Below are 21,637 nucleotides of genomic sequence, written 5' to 3' on the forward strand. Positions count from 1 at the left end.
TCTTTCTTTCTTTCTCTTTCTCTGTCTCTAAACTAACAACTTTCAAAGTTTTCCATCGTTTTCTTGTAGTTCCTCTTTTAAGTCTTAAGGGTTGCTCCTAACTCTAGCTCATTTGGGTGCTAGGCTTGTGGGTGCCCCTTGGGCTTGGGACTCCCCTTCCACGATCCTGAGGACCTAGATCCCTGGAGGTGAAGCTGTAAGGTTCAAGTTGAGATCCACCTGGAGCTTTTCAAAACCGACTTTGTCCTCCTAGGACAGCATCTTGACCCCAGTACTGTTCAGTCACCATCCTCTCTAGGACAAATGGGCCTCCGACGTGCCAGGCGGAAACATCTGCTGTCTGAGCCTTTGGTTTTCTCTTATGGCTCAGAGCCTAGAGCTATTTGTCTTTATCCAGAGCCTATCTGTTGCTGTCTTGTTAATATCGGTTCCCAATATTCTCTGTCTCTGTTTTTAACTCTGGAATGAGAAAAAGGCCCTTAAACACAGAGAGTTCTGCCAAAGGCGCACAGACTTCCCTGGAGTATCCAGAGAGGCGGAAGGGACTGGGGAGCGCGAGTCCGAGGGGAGACTGGAAAAGAGACTGAGAGAGTCCCTTTTCTCTCTGTTATCTGTTTTTCCCACTTCCCTAAATTCATCCCTTTTAGACTGTTACCTTCTGGCTATTAATCCTTGAGCAACGCCTGGGCTGTGAAACCGCTCCCTGCACGGAAGGAGTGTGGTTCTCAGTTCCCTAGGACAAAAGGGACCCTTATTCACCTTGAACCAAGTCAAAATGCCTAAAATTTTTAATTTTGTGTCTGCCTCCCCCCCCCCCCCAATATCAAAAGCAAGGGAGTGTTAGGGGAAGCCAGTTTCTTCCCCCAAACAGCTCCCAGGATTGGTCACACAGGGAATCTACACCCAGCTCTGACTGAAGTTGGGTCGATCCCGGAGAGGAGCCAGCAGGGACACCTTCACTGCCTAGGTGCCGGTTCCAAGGGAGAGCTAGGGCCTTGACATTGGCGGGGCTGGGGCGAGGGAGGTGGGTGAGAGGTCGGGGAAGGGGAATCCATGCCAGGTTTTATTCTCTCAGCCCCTTCAATGTGTCAAAGAGAAAACGTTTTACAAAGGATTATACTTGAATCACTTACAGTCAGTATTTAAAAATACAAGAATACCTAACTGGAATTTTTTTTCCTAGCCATAAACATCTGCATAACTCTTGGATGCTAGTGGGTGGGTGGCACACAGATGGGGCTGGCTTGGCAGGAGCCCTCAACACAACTTGAAGAGGTAAAGGGCTGGGAACAGACACATTAATACTACTAATACAAAAGCCGCAGTACTACTAGTTGTAGTAAAACAGAGCGAAAAGGATTTGTTTCTGTCCCTCCGAGTCTCGATCTCTTCGGTATATTCATAGGCGTCTCAACACGTTTCTTCCTACACTCTAATGGCGGGGGCAGAGCGAGTTACCTTGATATTTGATTTTCTTTTATGCCCTCTCTGAGATTCCAAGGAATCTGAACTAGGCTTCTGTCTATTTTAGGGGGTTCGGTTTGCTGTCTCACCTTTTGGTGTTTTAATATGGTCTCAACTAGCTTGAAGCTAATGTTATGCTTGTTCATCGCTCCAGTTCTTAGTTAGCCCTGGGGACTCAGGGCAGCCCAGAGATATAAAGCCGCCTAGGTTTTCCTCGAGGTTCCAGCCAAAGACCCTCGCCCGAGTCCCTGCGACTGCTGGCTGGGGAGGTGGGAAGTGGGGGAGATGGATACAGAGACACTTTTCCCTCCTGGCGGCGGCGGTCCCGCATCGGAAATCCGCAAGACCCGGCTGCCGGTGACTCCGTGGCTTCAGAGTGGGCTCCACACACGCAGGGAGTGGGATGAACATGAATCCAAAAAAGATCCTGTTAAATAAAAAGGGTCACAAATGCACAAATCATTTCTCAACGCCCTAAGGGGTTTCAGACTCTCGGTGGAAGACTTCTTCGCCTCCATCCCCCCCTCCCCCCCTCTGCAGCTGTTCTTCTTTTAAAAGAAGTCGGACTTTCTGATGGGGGTGTATTCTAATTTTAATCACCCACTGTAAAGGGGGAGGTTAACATAGAATTTCTGATTCTGACTTAATGATCCTTGGAATTAAATCTAATTCTATTAATGGAATATAAAGAAGGTTTTTTTTAAGACCTGTGTGAAAACTCTAGTCTTCTTTGTTCTGTTATTTTATTTTTAATATTTTCTAATCAGTCTTCCCAAGTGAAGGAGGCACATCTATTCAACTTGGGGAGGAGGACCTGAACTACTTTTTTTCTACACTTAGCGACCCTGAGATTTGTCACAATTCAATACCCAACTTCAGAATCTACAACTGACTCCATTCCCCACAGATTAATTAGAAAGAAATGTCAGGAAACTTTTTCTGAGGCTCTGGATGGGGTGGCAAAGTCTAATAGTCTCCGCAGAATCTAGTTCGAATGTGGGCTTAGAATGAGCTATCCTATATGTCAGTTTTAGAAAATGGAATGATGCACCTGATATCTAGAAAGAATTTGATCCATTTGCTAAGCACACAGCCTTTAAAAAAATTTGATTATAGGACTATGTATAAAGGGGCACATAGTTTAGCTCAATTTAATATTTGCTCTTTCAGCAAAATGATACTTCTCTTTCTTTTCACCTCATCTTTACACTTTCTAATAAAAATAAAATACACTAATAAAAAGTAATTTCATTTCAGAGGTAACTTTAAAAAAAAAAAACCTTTGTGTATTTCTAGTAACAGCTCCTGGCTCTTAATCTCTTGGGTCTGAACTGCTGGTTTAGTTTTCCCGAGCTGCTTGAAAAACAATGTTTTCTGGTTCATCTGTTTTTCAACTCAGTCACTAAAATAAAAATGACAGTAATGGCTGGAAGTGAGAGTCAGACGTGTTCAAAACTGTTGTTTATGGTGAGAAAAATGGGGCTTGTTCCCATAACTGGAGCAGGTGAATGGAAGAGACCCCTTTCTTTCTGTGGCGAGAGAGCTAATTCTACACTGTAGTTTCAAAATTATATTTTCAAGAAATACATGATAAGGGGGTGGCAGTTAGATGTCTTTATTCAGGGGGGGAAATGTTTGGAGGAGAGTTAACCTCACACACTTCCCATTTGAGATGTTTTAATTTATTGTGCAATATACACACAGATAAATAAAGCTGTAATGGGCTTCCAGTAGCACCGGATGGCTCAGGTCCCCTTAAATTATGCTCAACCTCTTCAAAACATATATTTAAACAATAGAAATAAACTTCATTGGAGTCTGTCGACCAATTTGGAAACCATTGGAAGGGAAGACAATAAGTCCTGATTACACGCAAGGATTCTCTGTGATGTGTTATCCCCTTTGCCAAGTCATTTTGCTGCTTTATTTATTTAATTTCTTCTTCTTCCTTTTTTTTTTTTAACAAACTTTCATTCATTTATGGTCTTCCGCAACCTGCTAATTTAACACTGGAGCGCGTTATTGCAGTGTTAGGAGGAGAGAAAGAGGGAGAGAAAACAACAATACTGCAATGATCCAAATGATACAGTAGAATTATAGCAATTATAGTTCTACTTGTGGAAGAAAACCTTGCTGAGATCAAGCAAACAAACTGAAGCCTTGTGAGGATAACAAGCCTCGCGATTGACAGCCGGTGCTGGGAAGAGCCAGAGGGCACAAACAGAAATATTTGCCTCCCCAACCCCCCTTAACTCCAACCAGTAAAGGTTAACCTTCTCAAAAGCTGCTTTCACAGTCTTCTCCACTTCAGGCTATGCATTTATGCACAAATCGAGGGTTTTCCTTCTGGAAGTCTGGTAATAGGAGAAAAAGTGACATAATCTGCTTGCCTAGAACTTGCCCTCACTTTCTCTGCTCCCCCCCCACCCCCCTGCACGCCAGTTTACCCTTCACTGCCTACCCTTGCCTCAGTTTTCCCGAGGCTGCTGAGATCCGTCTGTGGATCCGGTTTGTTGATGTGTTTTCAAAGGAGCAGCCCTGGAGAAGTCCAAAGGTACTAGTAACTTGGATTCTCTAGGAAGACACCCTCGCGTTTGCCTCCCCCTTGCCTGTGATCTCCGTCTGAGATAGGCTTTCCCCTATTAAGGCTCAGCGGGGAGACCTCCCCCCTAACCCCGTTTTGGAAGCGTCGTGTGGATCTCGGCCGAGCCCTCAAGGTATGGACATGTGGCTGTGATTACTGTTAGGATAACCCCTATTTGTAAACTTCCTCACTCTATTACCCATGTTACCCCATCAACGGCAGGAGAGGGATGAAGGAGTGAGAACTAGAGACAAAACCGACAATCCTCCCCCTCACACAACCCCATCTACACAGGCAGGCGGCCACCCAGTCTTTTTTCCTCCAGGTTTGTTCCAAACACAAAGCTGGGCAAGAAGGTCGCAGCTTCAAGTCTGTGCTCAGAGCGCAAGGCGTGCTTCCCCTCCCATCGGTGAGAGGCTAATGGCTGGATTGTGGGTTCCTCACCCCGAGTTCCTTGGCAGGAGGATCCCATCTGCTGCTGCTCTTCCCCCACCCAGGTTTCCAAATCCCAGAGGAAAACTTCTCAGCCCCCTAATCGCCGCCATCTGCTTTCTTCTTTCCATCGCCAACCGGACCTCAGGACCCCGGGTGTGCGTCCAGGGTAGAGGGGGTCCCCATTCAGCTTTTCCTCTGGACGGAGGCAGGAGGGCACGGGATGGAACAGCAGAGGAGGACTTAACTCAAGCTTCTGTCTTGAGGCCTGAGGGACCCCCAGCTGTCCGGGTCCTGCCAGTCGGCACCCCTCACCCGCCAGCAAGCAGCACCCCCGCTGGGCTCGGCTCAGAGCCACAGCCAGAATGCGCCCCCTAGCGGGGGCTTCGGGTGGGCCAAGCCCTCCAGGTTCAGTCTCTAGGAACTGAAGTTGGCAGATCCAAGTGATCCTGCAGGCATGAATGGAAGAAAGAAAACAAAAGCCTTGCAAACATTTCCAAGTGTTCAATAAAAGACCCATCTGTACTTTTTTTCTTCATTGCGTTCGTGGTTAATGTTCCCCCATGAGTGCGAGAGGGGAGATAATTCTTGAATGGATTCTTGCTGGCCTACCTCAGGAAACAGTGGACCTCAAAGGGAAATAATTGGGGGCGGGGCAAAGGCAAGTTTGCAGAGATGCAACACTAAGCGGAAATCTGAATTTGCCATCTTTAGGGTTTTCCTGAGGGCCTGGTGGCCTGTGTATTCTCGGGATTGCTCAGACCTAGAGAAGGGTCATCTGAAGGCCCCTTGGCCTCTCTGAGACTTCTTTCACGTGGAACAGATCTCTGTGGTAGCTTGATAATACTAGGGCTCTAGGATGGTTTCCCACATCTGACTCTAGAATTCTCTCTCTGTCTCTCTCTCTCTTTCTCTCTCCCTCCGTGATGATTTCATGACATCTGTCTCTAGTTCCATCACCTTCTGGCTCCAGGGTTCTGGCTTGATGGTCACCCTATCTTCTGGAGGGTCTCGGACCACCTCCATTATCCTTCCCCCATTCTTCCTCTGCTAGCTCAAGCATTTGCCTTATGGAAACTTTCATTCTCTGGTTCCACTACTCGTAAATCACCCACTCCCCCTTGGTCTGACCAGGAAAGAAAAAAATCCAAGGTTGTTGTCCAGTTCCCTTTGATTTGCTCAGTCTGGAAATGGTTGTATTTTCCTGAATCGCTGAAAAAGTTACTGATGATACTTTTTTTTTCTTTTACAAAGGGAAAATCCCTGTTCAAATTGATTTATAACTTTTATTTTTTTCACATAGAAATGTGTTAATCCGAGCTCATCAATCAGAGAAACACAAATCTTCTAAAGATCTATAGTGCCTGTAATCTCGTGTCTCTAGACCTGCGAGATTTCAGTCAGGCTAAAGCCAACAAAACATTTACTGTGTAAGGCCTAAAAGGAAGAATCCAAAAATAGGACTGATAACAGCTCTTTAGAGTCTTTTTATTTTGCGCTGTGTCTTGCTAATTGGGAAGTTCAACATGAGGCTTTCCCTAGCCATCCAAGACTGGTATTTCGGTGGTGGGGGCAGATAGAAGGGGTCCTGTGGGAAGGGAGGCGTGGGTGTTCCTGTGTTTAATTAAGACTTGCATTGTGTAAAAGGGAGGAGGGACGATTCTGAGACTGCACAGCGCTCTGTTCTGTTCATCGCAAAATAACCTGCAAGTATTTGGGGGATGGGGAACACGACCCAAAAACAAAAACCACACACACACACACACACACACACACACCACGCACACACATGCACACACACACAGACTGCGATAAGGAGCCGGTTCTGGAACAGATACCATTAATACCACAGAGCTTCTGGAATCGAGATATCTAATTTCCTGCCGCAAATCTCTTACCCGATCAGAAAACACAAATAGCTGAACAGAAAGGAAAAAATAGAGGAGGAGGACGAGGACTAGGAAGAAAGAGCGCGGCATAAAAATAACTGAGCGGAAAGCCTTACGTTCACCACTCTGACAGGCATCTCCGCCAAACCTGGGGCAGTTTCTCTCCCCTTCTCCCCGCGACGGCTCTTCTGCCCCCGACTTTCCAGCCCACCAGGCATCATTTCTGAGGATACCCAGCATCCTTAAAGAAAGGGGGAAGACTACCAACTGAGGTTAGGAGAGGGATGGTTGCTGAGAACTGGGACATTCAAGGGCCTAAGAGACTGGTGGGTGCCCCCCAGCCCGGTCTGAGGTCAGTGAAGCACCGACAGGACCCTTTTTTCCTGACACCTCTCTCTTGCCCTGAGGCAGCCTAGGAGGAGGCTCAAGCACTTGGGTGACAGGCAGCTAGGGCTCTCATCCCTATCACGCTGCTTGGGCATAGTGGCTCAGATGTCCTGAGTCTAGTTATATTCTGGGTCTCAGAGGCCTAGAAAGCAGAGCCAAGGATGAGAAGGCTAGATGGTGTAATAGCGTAGCTGGGGTGGAAGCCATGTGCTGTAATGCAATTCTTTTTCCCTTTGAAGGTTATATAAAAAGATCTCAGACTTTTTTTTTTCTTTAAAGACAGAATCCCTAATTCCTGACTGAGCAGGAATTCGATGATATGTAGACCAGGCTGGCCTGGAACTCAGAGATCTGTGTTGGCTGAGATTAGATTAGCTTAGATTTTGTTTTTTAAAAAAATGGGTAATGGTCGTTTTTCACAATTGCTTGAAATTGGTGCTGACATACCTCCAAACACCATGGCATCCTTCCCCTTCACTTCAGACTTGGCAGGTTTGAGCACTGTTGCTGGCATCTAGGAGCAGGTCAGCAGAGCTTTGCTGACCTGGAGAGGTGCAGTGTGGCCATGGGGGTGTAGAGCAGCTTTGATTTGGGCAAACGTCCTTGGTTTTCATTCTTTTCATTCTCAGGGGTCCAGGTCTGGTTGAGTTTCTCTTGCCCCATCTCTTCTGTACCCAAGCCTCATTTTCTTTCCCCCACCTCTCCTCTACTGGCCTTGGGGTGATTTGCTTTTATTACTCTCCTAGTTTCAAGATTTCAAGAAAACTACAAGGAAATTTAAAAACCAATGTGTTTTATTCCAAGAATTCCAGAAGAACTGGAAAGAAAGGGCGTTGAAACTCCCAGTTCAAGTCAAATTTAGACCCAGGAATGATTTTTACTTATTTCTTTTCATGGATAATAGAGAGTTGGTGCTATCTGTCACTGTACGTTCTCTCTAATAAACAGCTCCAAGACTATAATCTAACAGGTGTAAAATTTCCCTTTTCTGAGAAACGAGGAGACCATCAACAGTATCTTTTAAATAGTCCACACAGAAAATGCTGTTGCTGGCAGTCTTCCCTACTGGAGAATCAATCAAGCTTCATTTCTCTGTCCTTCTCTCCCTTCTCTTTTTCTTCTCTTTTCCTCTCTTCCCCCTCCCCCTCTCTCCCTCCCATTCTTTCTCCTTCTCTGGGCTTTTTGAATAGGGGTGTGCACACTGCACAGAAAGCTGTAAATACACATCAGATTTAAAGGTTTAAAGTGTTAAATTCTTCACCCTCCCAGCAAAAATATTCAGAAAGGTTTTTTTTTTTTAAATTCTCTGCCAACTACAAGGGGACTGAGCATCAGAGAACATGCTTGTCCTTCCACCCATTTCCCCCTTTCTCCTCCGTTTATGTAGCCTACTGAGGTTTTACATATTGTAGGACTGGGAGAGAAAAAGGAGCCCAGTTGCTGGAAGATTGTCTTGTCAGGGAGGGCCCATTTCTACCTAAACCCACTCCTAGACTGGCCTGTTGTGTTTATGGCTTTATCTGCAATTCTTTGTTCCTAGGAATCTCTTCAACAAAAGTATCCCCACCTCCCAAGCACTCATCAGTCTATATAGGCTTCCACTGTATAGAATACCAAAACAATCATCTTTCTCAGAAATGTCCCTATCCAAGACAATATGGGGAAGTGGCCCAAGGAATGCAGCTCTTCCACAGTCATCATGGACCAACCTATACCCACCTCTCCTCTCCCTCCTTTCTTCAGCTTTTGTATTGGAGCATTTTGATGTTATTTATATAAAAGAAATGACATTAGAGTAACCTTTTATTGCACCACACTAAAGGGAGATTGAACTATAACTTTGAAAATTGTGACATTCCAATGAGAGCTATATTAAATTGCTTAAAAACATTTTGAAGGCATCATTGGTATTGTCTGTAGTGGTAAGTGAAACAAAGGATTGCACAGAATGATGAGTTTAATATTAAATATGCTCTTATCTAAGTCTCTATGCTATTAAATAGAAGACAAGAAAGAGAGCTGGTGAAATGGTAACAGACGGGACTTAAATGAAGAAATGCCTCAAATTGATCCTCCTGCCTCATCTCCCTAGGTCCTGAAACTGTAGGTATGGACCACACTTCATTTCTTCTTTTTCCTCCCTTCCCTCCCTTCCTGCCTCCGTCCCTCCCTCCTCCCTTCCTCCCTTCCTCCCTCCCTCCCTTCTCCCTCCCTCTCTCCTTCCCTCCTCTTTCCTTTTTCCTTCCATTCCTTCCTTTCTATCTTTATTTTGAGGATCTCAAGATCAGGTTGACCTTGGACTTGCTGTATAGCCAAGGATGACTTTGAACTTGTGATCCTCTTGCCTTTACCTCCCAAGTGCTGGGATCACAGTCAGGTACACCATAGATAAGGTCTCATGATGTAGTTCAGTGGCAGAACACTTGCTACCATATGTGAGGCCCTGGGGTCAATCTACAAAACTGCAAAAGTAAAATCCAGTCTTTTGTTTCATTTTGTAGCTTAGGAAGGCCTCAAACATTCTATGTGACTGAGACTGGCTTTGAATTCCCAATCCTTATGCCCCCACCTCCCAATAAGAGCTGGTATTATAGGCATGTGCCACCAAACCCAGCTATAAAATCGAATCTTAACGTTAGAAAGGAGTAGGAAGAAAAAAGCTAATGTCTAGGAAACAAGACATATATCATAATAAGGACACAGAGTGCTACCTGGCAGTATCAGAATACATAGGAAAATGAGGTCACTTATGTTATGAACACAGTTTGTAATGAAAGACAATTAAACATTGCACAAAGGAAATAATTAGATGGAACATGGGGCCATGCGGCAGGGAACGTTTTAACTCTCTAACGTATTTGGTGTATTGTTCCGATACCATTATTGTTCAATAATGATCCTCACATCATCCTCAAAACTGGCAGTACCCTGCAGCCTGCACTGTTTCCAAACAGCATGGTGTGGTGGGGGCTCTCTGGACAAAATGGCACGAACTAATTGTATTCTGTGTATCTGGTTTGTAAGCAGGTTGTGGAGCTGGGCATTAGCCGAGAGAGGACTTGCTCCCTCTCGCAACAGCTCATTATAAAAAGGCAGCTTGACATCAATAAAAATAATCATTATTTGATGTATTTCTTATAATTATAGGTCATCTCTCCGAGAGGCTTTGCAGTTAGTGGAGTTGTGATTTGGCCTCTGTCACACTGATGTGGGAGGCATCCAGGCCCCAGTGCCTCGCAGAGTCCTGGCGGGCATCCTGAATGCCAGAAGCTTATGCACAACTTCAGGGAAGAAAACATTTTGGAAATGATGAGACAACTGTGAGGGAGTTGCAACTGTAAACAGCAAATGTGCTAAAGAGCACAGACTTATGCAGAGCTAAAAGAGGGCAGGTGGAGCGTGTTCTCAGTTTTTTAAATGTGAAGAAAACATTGGGCCGCCTCCACCGCAGTACTGCAGAGAGAGAATGTGTGTTAGGGATTGTTGTTCTTTTATTTAACGCTAGCACCTGGGGGCTGTGTGAGACTCAGGACTCCGAGGAGCCAAAGGCTTCTGGGAAAAAAAGGTGAACAGCTGTGGTTCTTCTCAAATACAAACCTTTAATCCTTGTTTAATCATGTCTCAGTATCAGACATTTGTGCTGTCTTAATTGTTTTGCCATTGCAATTGTATTGTAAGGAAAAGTTGGGTGTACCTAGTTTATTCATTTGCATTGTTTCCTTTAAGTAATTTCCTGGGAGAAGGATTACTGATTAAAGATTGAGCTAAAATGCTAAAAGGTGTCTCTTGAAAAATTGCCAAAAAGGTCTCCAACTTGTGGAACCAACTCCCTTCCTCTCACCCCCTCCCCCCGCACTGCCATTAGCAGTATGGAGATCCCAATTTTGCTTTAGTCTTGCTACCATTGTACATTACAGCCTTTTTTTTCTCCCTCAAAAGTTGATGATTTAAATTGCTATGTTGTTGACTTTAATTCTCCCTTCTCTATTTGAGGATCAAACCCAGGGCTTGCTCTACTACGAAACTAAATCTCCAACCTGACTCTAGCTCTTTTAATTGCACCTGGGTGTTTATTCCCACCTCCACCCCAGTGTAGAAGGTCTCTTGCTTGCTCTGAATAGCTTCAATAGCAGAGAAGAAGGCAAAGAGACATGGGAAAAAGTTAATCCTGACGCAGCACACATCCACCATGCTGAATGAAGTCATCAAAGGCCTTTGTGCTGGACTTGCAGTGTGCAATGCCTTGGGACCTGGGATTCATGAGCCCTGACTTGGAGCCAGTTCTTTTAATTAATTTTTTTTTTGAGAAGGGTGTTATGTACCTGGGTTAGCGTCATGTTTACTATGTAGTTGAGGCTAGCCTTAAACTCTTTATTTTTCTAGCCTGTGCCTTCTGAGTGCTGAGATTATAGAGATGTTCCACCAAGACAGAGATTTTCGAACCCATTCTATTTCCTGGCTCTGTGTCCTTGGACAGTCTAACTTCAGAAGACTCAGGTTCCTCACCTGAAAATCACGGATGATAAAGGTGCCTGCAGTATAGCGACACATTATAGGTTATAACTAAAAGCTAGCTCATTGGCTGCTCACGTGGTTCAGAAGCAAACTGTTTTCATAGTGGGTTTCCCACCTCTGCATCAAAAGGAAAAAGAAAAATAAAAAGGTTAGTTTATGTTGTTTTATAATATATGAATATTATATTGCCATTGTCTCATTACTTTGAAATATTCTTGTAAATATTTTGTGAACTGTTGACTCATGACTGGAGTTGCCCCATTGCATGCATATTTTCCTTGGCATTTATTACTTTTAAATTTTCATACATGTGTTTTTAATCACCCTCCCTCTCCTAACAGTTCCCTTTGTTCCTCCAGACAATTTCATGTCTACTTTCTAGGCCATTGGTGTTGGAGGGAGCCACTTGTTGGTTCCCGACCACCCGGCTAGCTTAGACCTGAAATAATCACACAGAAACTGTACTAATTAAATCACTGCTTGGCCCATTAGCTCTAGCTTCTTATTGGCTAACTCTTACAAATTAATTTAACCCATCCCCATTAATCTGTGCATCACCACGAGGTCGTGGCCTACCAGCAAAGTTTCAGCATGTCTATCTCTGGCGGCGGCTCCATGGCTTCTCTCTGACTCCGCCCTTCTTCTTTCCAGCATTCAGCCTAGCTTTTCCTGCCTACCTAAATTCTGCCTTGCTATAGGTCCAAGGCAGTTTCTTTATTCATTAATGGTAATCACAGCACACAAAGGGGACTCTCACATCACGCTGGTATTTTAAACTTTATAGATCTTTAAAAATATTTTTGTATATGTTGTATGTATGCTATATGTGTATGTGTTTGTGTGTGTATGTGTGTGTGTGTGTATGTGTTTGAGTTTGTGTGTGGGGGTATATGTATGTCTTGGCATGTGTGTGGAGGTCAGAGGGCAACCTTGGGTGTCAGTCTTTTCCTTCCCCTGTGTTTTGAAGTAAGGCTTTTCTTCCTGTTCTACCACTGTGCTGCTTATTTGAGGCTAGTCAACCAGAGTGCTCCCGGCAATTCTTCTGTCCCCACCTTTGATCTGCAGCAGGAATGTTGGCTTCATAGGTTGCACTACTATGTCGATTTCTAACATTGGTTCCGAAGATCCAAGCTCAGGTCGTCAAGCTTGTGTGACAAGAGCTTTTACCTGATTAGCCATCTCCCTGGCCCCCAAAACTGTAGTGATCATAATAGAATGTTCTTAACAGGGGTAAGAACTTTATTCTTTAGAAATTTAGAATTTAGAGTTCAAGAGCTTTTTTGCATTTTCGTGTTTTCTTGCAATGCTGGGATCAGACCCAGGGCCTCAGACATGCTGGTAGTATAACACTAAGCTGGATACTAAACTCAGATCATTTAACTTTATATTTTAGCATACAGCATTGAGTGTCCTTTGTTTGTTTGTTTGTTTGTTTTGTTTTAGAGATAGGATCTTTCTCTGTAGCTCAGACTGCCAGTCTAGAACTCACTATGTAGCTCTGGCTGGCTCACATTCATGACAATCCTCCTGTCTCAGCCAGGTGTGAACTACTACTCTGCTCTGCTGTACTATGTCTAGGCTGAGCTCTTTGTCCCACCAGTCCACTCCCAAATAACCACACAGAGACTTAATATTAATTATAAATGCTCAGCCAATAGCTTATGCTTGTTACTAACTAGCTCTTATAACTAATATTAACCCATATTTCTTATCTACACTCTAGCACATGGCGGTACCTTTTTCAGCATGGCATGCTCATCTGCTTTCTCTGTGTCTTCCTGGTGACTCCCATGACTCCGCCTTCCTTCTTCCCAGTATGCTCAGTTTGGTTCTCTCACTTAACCTCTTCCTGCCTAGCTATTCACTTGTCAGTTCTTTATTAAACCAATGAGAGTAGTACATATTCACAGTGTATAAAAAGGATTATTTCACAGCAAGTATATATTTTCTTTATTTCTGTCTTTTGGGTTTTTTGTTTGTTTGTTTGTTTTTTGTTTTTGAGACAGGATTTCTCTGTGTAACAGCCCTGGCTATCCTGAAACTCACTTTGTAGACCAGGCTGCCCTTGAAATTGGAGAATCACCTGCCACTGTCTCCTGAGTGCTGGGATTAAAGGTGTGCATCTCCACTGCCTGGCCATTTATGATTTTTTATTTTTTATTTTTCCATTCAAAAATTTACACTTCCTTCCCTCCACCCAATCCCCTCCCACTCCCCCACTCAGCCTCCTCCCTCCCCCTCCCTGCTTGAGAGAGGGCAGGGAACCCTGCCCTGTGGGAAGTCCAAGGCCCTCCCTGTTACATCCAGGCCTAGGAAGGTGTGCATCCATATAGACTACATTTATACTTTTTTGGGAGGGAGGGCTGAGACAGGGTTTCTCTGTAGCTTTGGAGTCTGTCCTGGAACTAGCTCTTGTAGACCAGGCTGGCCCCGAACTCACAGAGATCCGCCTGCCTCTGCCTCCTGAGTGCTGAGATTAAAGGGTGCGCCACAATCCAGTCATTTATGCTTTTTTTAAAATTAATTTTTTAAAGTTTTTTTTGTTGTGTGAGAATTTCATATACACATACATATGAGATGCTTTGGTCAAATCCACCCTGAGTCCTGCCCCTCCAGTTCTTCCCTATCATCCCTAATTTCACTTTCAACTTTATGTGCTCCTTCAAAAATAAGACTTTTTTTTAAAAAAAATTTACGTATATGTGTGTATGTCTGTGTGAGTGAATACCAGTTCTACTGGTGCCCACAGAAGCCAAAAGAGGGTGTTCCCTAGAGCTGCAGTCAGAGGCAGCTATGAACCACATGATGTGAGTGCTGGGAACTGAACTTTTGTCCTCTTTCTCCAGCCACCGACAGTGGGTATTTTCAGTCATGCAGAAAATTTAATGAGCTACTATGTGTGCATTACTCATCATTAGTAAAGTAAGGCTGTACACGTTGACTTTTGACAATTGGCCAATCATATTTCTTTTACTGTGAGCGTCTGATTTCCTTTGTTTTTCTGTGTTGTCTGGACCAGTGTATCCATAGTTACGAAGGCCTTCGGCTGTTAGTTTTGTCAGTTTGACCCAAACTAGAGAGTTGCCTGGGAAGAGGGAACCTCAGTTGAGGAACTGCAATCATCAGACTGGCCTGTAGCTATGTCAGTGGGGCACTTTGTCCATTGCTAATTGATACAAGGGAGCCAGTCTGCTGTGGCTACCACCCTACGTGGACCTTGGCTAGATAAGAAAAGTAGCTAAACAGATGAGAGATGAACAAGCCAGTAAGCAACACTCCTCCCGGGTCTCTGTTTCAGGTCCTGCCTCCAGGTTCCCGCCTTAAGTTCTTACCCTGACTTCCCACAGTGAAGAACTGTTATCTGGAATGTAAGAGGAAATAAGGCCTCCCACCCAATTTGATTTGGGCGAGTGTTTTATCAGAGAAACAGCAACCAAAGTAAAACAGGTTTTATGGAGAGCTGACGTGAGAATCATTACAATATTACCATACTTCTCTCTGCTTTCCTTTAGAGCCTAGGAAAATCAGGGCTTTCCATGAATTGTGTATAACAACGGCACTCTCTTACTTTTGTATGACTTGTCTTAAAGGGAGGTGACCCAAGGGCTGCTAATTACTTCCAAATACCCACTCTTCCGGTGGTGTATTAAAGAGAGCTGCAAAGTTTGTGTCAATTTCCTCAGCGGGAAGGGAAGTATGTTTCTTTCTTGCTTGAATTTGCCTAGCCCTGGGACTGCTTTAACTAGTTAACACTATGCCTAAGTCCCTTTGAGATGCCCTGGGAGAATCTGCCCCGTGGTTTTGACAACCCTTTGGTGAGATGAGAGGAGATTTGTGAACAAACAGGAGAGACAGGTCCAAGAGTCCCAGCCTCTTAGTTCACTGCGATCCTTAGTGAGCGCAGCAGAAGAAGCTGCCCAGCTGAAGGCCTGTGGATCTGGGAGAGAAGACACAGTGGTTGCTTTGCTTTAATGCTTGATTTGTGGATGCTGGGAGTTTAGGGTGTGGTACAAAGGCAGACCTAACCTAAAACATTCACTATGGCCCTCAGCACTTGAACACTTTTACCCAGGTACACACTAGCAGAACTGACAGACCACATTTCTTGACTTCCCTTTCTGAAGAGTGACCAACTTGGCGAAAATCTGGATAAGGACACATTGTGTATGGTGTTCTTAGGTGGTCACTTTAAAGGGGAAGGGTGTACCCTCTCTACTCTGTTTCTCAGATCTGATACCTGGAGCAGATAAAACGGAAGTAGTGCTCTTGCATCCATGTTGAGTCATGAAGACAAAAAACAGATCTTAGGTGTGATAGAGCCAGAGGACCTTTGTGTTCCTGGGAAGCTCACAGAGCTGCTAAACTCCAGCCCCAAACTGCCAGTTCCTACACACATTTGACAGGATGGGAAATGTGCTTCTTTTCTGATTAAAGCCAATCTTCTTTTCTTTTTTTTTTTAAATTTATTTATTTATTTTGTACACTGTGTTCAGCCTCCATGCCCGCAGGCCAGAAGAGGGCACCAGATCTCATTACAGATGGTTGTGAGCCACCATGTGGTTGCTGGGAATTTAACTCAGGACCCCCGGAAGAGCAGTCAGTGCTCTTAACCTCTGAGCCATCTCTCCAGCCCCCAATCTTCTTTTCTAGCCTACAAAGCTGAACCTAAACTTAAGTAACATGATGAGATCAAAATTCCATTGTGAAGAATGTTGCCCTACTTTTGCAGTAGGAGCTTATGGACAGTATTTCATTTGTATACATTTATAGGAACCTCAGATGCAGTGGGGGGAACAAACCACACACAGGCCTCACCCTGAGCTTACAGTTATCACATCATCCCAAAGCAAACGGGAACTGTAACTCTTGAGCCTTTGCCTGTCAGGATCATAGCATCAGGATGTCCTATAGTGTGGTCTTTGCTGAATCTAGTAGGTCAGGAGGTAAGAAATGATATTGGAGTCAGGATGAACTCGGTAATGAGGGTATCTCAGCTGATAGTGCTTGCCTAGCAGGAATGAAGTCCTGGGGTCAGTCCCCAGTACAGTATAAAACCAGGCTCAGTAGTTCCAGAGCTCAGGAATCAGAGGCTACAGGGTAGTATAGAGGCCCCATGGCAGGATAGAATATAGCAAATACAATAATCAATTAGAGAGAATGAGGTGATTTTTGTGTTTCTATGGTCAGAGAGGGTAGTAGACAAAAACTAAGAACGTGTGTTTATAAGCCTGCTATCTGCTTTTAATGCATTGGAAAGTCATTGAGGGTTTTAAGTTGTCAAATAGCTGTACTGTAGGATTCTTGCTTTTTGTTTTATTTCTGAGACAATCTCACCATGTAATTATGGTTGCCTCTGCCACTGGAGTGCTGGGATTAAAGGCATGTGCCAATACACCTAACCAAGTATCTGTATTTTTAAAGAGAGAAGACATAGTTGGAATTTATTTTGGCCCATCAATCAGCTTCCAAATAAAGGCATGGAGTCTTTAATTATGAATGCTCGGCCTTAGCCTAGGGTTGCTAGTCCCTCTAGCTCTTTTAACTTAATTTAACCTGCTTCTATTCATCTATGCTTTGCCTTGGGGCTTTTTACCCTTCTTTCATTCTGTATGTCCTTCTTTCCTGCTTCCTCCATGCTGGCTTGCTGGTCCCTGGTGTCTCCTTTTTTTTTCTCTCCCAAGCCTAAATTCCTCTTCCTACTTACTCTCCCTGGCCAGAAGTTCTGTCTTTACCTCCTTCCTCGCTACTGGCCATTCAGCTCTTCATTAGACCAATCAGGCACCTTAGGCAGGTAAGGAATAACAGCAGCACAACTTTACATAGTTAAACAAATATTCCGAAACAAGAAGACAATAATGCAAGGCATGGCGAAAAGTCTATGTTTTCAAGACCTGTTTCTCACCCTAGCTTCATTGCTTGGGTTCCTGACTTTGGGTTTTATTTGCCTATAAGAAGTTGAAGGGAGATAATTCCTTTAATGAACTTGTGGTAAAATCAAGCACATTCATTAGCGTATAGACTGGACTATATGTGACCCCATAGCAACAGTGGTTTTTAAATTTTTTTTAATTAATTTTTTAGAATTTTTTGAGATTAAAATATAATTACATCTTTCTCCCCTCAAACCTTCCCACATGTCCCTCCTTGCTCTCTTTCAAATCAATGGCCTCCTTTTTTTCATTAATTGTTGTTACATAATATGTATTTGTAATGCATAAATATAGCCAACTCAGTCTGTATATGACTTATATGTATGTTTTTGGGATTGACATTTGGTATTGAATAACCAATTTGTGTGCTCTTCCCTGGGGAAGACTCTTTCTCCCACTCTCACTATTCTTTAGTTGCCTGTAGTTCTTTGTGTAGAGTCGAGGCTTCAAAGGCTTACCTTACACCCATGTTAACGTGTCTATTGTTGTCCTTGTTCATGTCATGTTTAAGCAACCATGCTGGTGAAATTTTATGGGCAATAGTTTCTGACATTCTTAGGAGATATGATCTTACAAGAAACTTTCTGATCTTCCAGCTTTTACCATTTTTCCACCCCCCTTCCACAATGACCCCCAAGCCCTAGGTGTGGGGGGCAAAGTTGCTTTGTAAATGTATGCTTGAGACCAAACTTGACAACTATGTATTTTGATTAGTTCTCTGTAACAGTCTCTGTCTATTGCAAAAAGATGTTTCCTTGGTGAGGAATGCGGACTACTCATATCTATGTGTGTAAGGATAAGTATTTAGAATGTAGTTAGAGATTATGTTGGTTTAGTAAAGAGGCAGTTATAGGTTCCCCTCCAAGACCCATGATTTCCCTGGATAGCTGACTTAGACCAGTGTTTATTTTTTTCTTCCCTTTAAAACAAACACATTCCATTATGCTTATCCCCCTCTCTTTGTGTGTGTGTGTGTGTGTGTGTGTGTGTGTGTGTGTGTGTGTGTGTGTGTGTAGGTCAGAGGAGAACTTTCTGGAGTCAGTTTTCTTCTTTCTACCATGTGTGTTCAGGGGATTAAACTAAGGTCATCAGGCTTGACAGCAAGCACCTTTACCTGCGATACAATCTCACCAGCCTGCAACAATAGTTTAATAGATTCAAAAGTGTATTTTCATTTTATATAAAAGTTAGAGGTGCTGTGTGATGGTGGCCATGCCTTTAATCCCAGTGCTTGGGAGGCAGAGGCAGGCAGATCTTTGTGAATTCGAGGCCAGCCTGGTCTACAAGAGGTAGTTCCAGGACAGACTCCAAAGCTACAGAGAAACCCTGCCTCAGAAAACCAAAAAAAAAAAAAAAAAAAAAAGATAGAGCTGAGGCTTGGGAAGTAGGTCCTTTGGTAGAATCTCTGTTTAGCACGAAGTCCTGAGTTCCTTTCCCAGTACCACACAAAACCAGGCTTGGTGGCACATGCCTGTAATCTTAGCAATAGGAAGATAGAGGCAGGAGGATCAGAAGTTCAAAGTCATTCTTGGCTACATAGTAAGCTTTAAAGTCAGCCAGAAATATGTGGAACCTTTTTGTTTGTTTTGAATTTTTAAAGTTGGAGCTGATAAGGTAAGTCTATTCAAAGAAACCCTAGAGATCCCAGACACTCTCTTTCTCATTTTTCTTTTATCTTTAGGATATTGTCTTTCTTCATTTGTATAACCCAAGATAGCTAATATAAATCTCCCAGCAATGGGATGGGCGAAGGGCAAGGAAAGGTCACCATCCCTTACTTTTTGGGTGTAAAGCTTTAGGAGTTGGAGACATCTGCTCATTAGCAGAACTTAGTCACATTATTCCACTTTGCTGAAATTAGGTCTTGATGTGTTGTATTGGTCCCAGATCACATGAGCCTCGCTAACGCTCTAGTGCTATGGATATGGGGTGGAAATATGCACCCATGGGTCAAATCCAATCAGCTTAGGAGATGTACGGTGCCTTTGCACAAGAAAAGGTCTTCTCCAGCACATGGATAAAAAGGATCCCTGGTGTCCTAATGTATTGGCTGAGTGGAGGCTGGAAGGTTCCCTAAGTAAAAAAAAAAAAAAGGTAATGACTATGAGACTAACTAGTGGTGGCCAGGGAAGCAGCATGAGGAAAGATAGGGCTATGCATCCCACAGCAAGTAGGAAGGCTAGTGTCTTGAGGTCCAGTAACTTGAGAGAGTGGAAGGATTCCCTGGGCATGACTTGCAGGCAAGACTGGGGGCTGGTCAGATTCCTGGAACCTTGTCGTGAATATGGCTGCTATGGAGAAGGGCACCAGTGCAAGGGAGGAGCAATGCCTGAAAGGGTTCTGTGCTCCACAGAACGCAGTGGGCAAACTGCTGGCTGGAATGGCCTCTAGTCCTTTAGCACACGCGTAGGCAAGCTCTGAAGGACAGAAGAAATAATAGGCAGGATGACATCTGAAAACATACCATGGCGTAAGTGCAAGGCCAAGGAGTGGCCCCAAGGGCTCCCTGGCGCCACTATGTGAAGTCGGGTATGCTGGCTGAAAGAACTCTTGAGGTTCCATTTTGTGAGCAGATAAACAATGAGATGGACCTGGTATGTGAGCAGGCTGGGGACGAAATGACTCCAATATTGCTGGTGAGGGGGCAGCTTGGTGACCAGAGGGTCAAAGGGACACTGTACAAAAGAAAGAATAAAGAAGCGCTTAAAGGGTCTCTTGTTTCTACAACAGTCAGGATACCAGAGGTCACAATGTGTTTCAGTTCCCCAGTTGAATGTAGGATTAACCCTAGACTGAGTGTTTAATATGTGGTACCTGGGCATGTTGGTGGTCAAAAGGAGTCCAAGGAGTTCACAGACAGGCTGGTGGTTCTGATTCTCCAGCTTACATTCAGGCAGGTACCCTGGGGCCTCCCTGTCATCAGAATCCTAGAAGGATGCCAGCAGAATGGACACTGGCTTACGACAGGCTATCCTGGGCATGCCGGGACATTGAAGGATTGGCAGAACCACATTTTAAGGACACGTAGCTGGTTGTTGGGACGTTGAGCCCACTAGTGCGTGCAGAAAAGGTGATAGCTGAAAAGGTTCTTACTTTTCTAGAGGCTAACAGCCGGCGGTCAGAAGAACTCTTTCCCAGAATCCAAACGGACAACAATGCAGGAGAATATCCAGAGAGCTCTGGGTTTCATTAGCATACAGGATGCTAAGGGCTGAAATGACATCTAGATCTTATAATGGAGCTTAAGTTGGGGAAAATAAGTTCTTCCAAAACCCTAGGAAACAGGAAAGTCAGTCACTAAAAGGTGTGTGTCTTATACAGTGCTCTGGAGATCTGAGGATAGGCCTTTTAGTTTCCCTCTCTGTCATAGACTCGGTCCCTGAAGAATTCAGTGTGCTGAGTAGTTCCGGTCTCAACTGTCTGGACAGAAGTGGGTAGCTCTAAAAGTTCTTCTTTGATACACAAGCATGGAGGTTGAGGGTTCCTCCTGTAGGCGGAGACTGCTTGTTTGTTTCCCAGTTTCCGCTTTCGTAGTATGTCTGGTGTAGGCCTAAAAAGCCTTGTAGCGAGTGAGACCCATGCAGTATCCTAAAGAACTCAGCGTTCTACAACACACAGCAGCTCACTGAGACACTTTTGGCACTGAACTATGCTTCCTAACACAAGTACAAGTAGGGAATGTGCTGAAATGATCTTTGGAATCCTACCATATGGCTGTATTTGGGACAGAAAGACTCCATAGGACACCAGCACATTATTGAGGTTGTAACTAAGTTTTTGATTCATGATGAAAAATAGCTGGTGTAAAGGCCAGAAAAACCTTGGATCCTATAGTATTGGAGCACTATGGAATGGTCAAAATGATTTCCCTTTGAACTGCAATAAAGATTGCTATAATAGGCCTTGTTCTCTATCAGGTAGAGCATCTAAGTGCCAGAGTGATACAGGAACCTGTTACAGGGAGAGGGCCCGCTTGTTTGTCCCGGCCACCTGGCTAGCTTAGCTCCGAAATAACCGCACAAAAACTGTATTAATTAAATCACTGCTTGGCCCATTAGCTTTAATCTTATTGGCTAACTCTCACGTATTAGTTTAACTCATTTCTATTAATCTGTGTATCACCACGAGTTCATGGCCTACTAGGAAAGATTCAGCATGCCTGTCTCTGGCGGCTCTATGACATCCCTCTCCTCCTCTGCCTCTCTTTCTCCCAGAATCCAATTCTGTCTTTCCTGCCTACTTAAGCTCTGCCCTATCAACTAGGCCAAGGTAGTTTCTTTATTCATTAACCAATGAGAGCAACACACAAACAGAACTACGTCCTCTACCAGGAACCCTAGCAAAGAACCAGGTAGATGACTGGAAAGGCCGCTGGGATGCCAGCTTGGGAAAGATTATCACCCAAAGCATCTTAATTCCACAGCACTTGGGAGGAT

This window comes from Myodes glareolus, chromosome X (assembly GCF_982192425.1).
Source record: "Myodes glareolus chromosome X, mMyoGla1.1, whole genome shotgun sequence".
Taxonomy (NCBI): Eukaryota; Metazoa; Chordata; class Mammalia; order Rodentia; family Cricetidae; genus Myodes; species Myodes glareolus.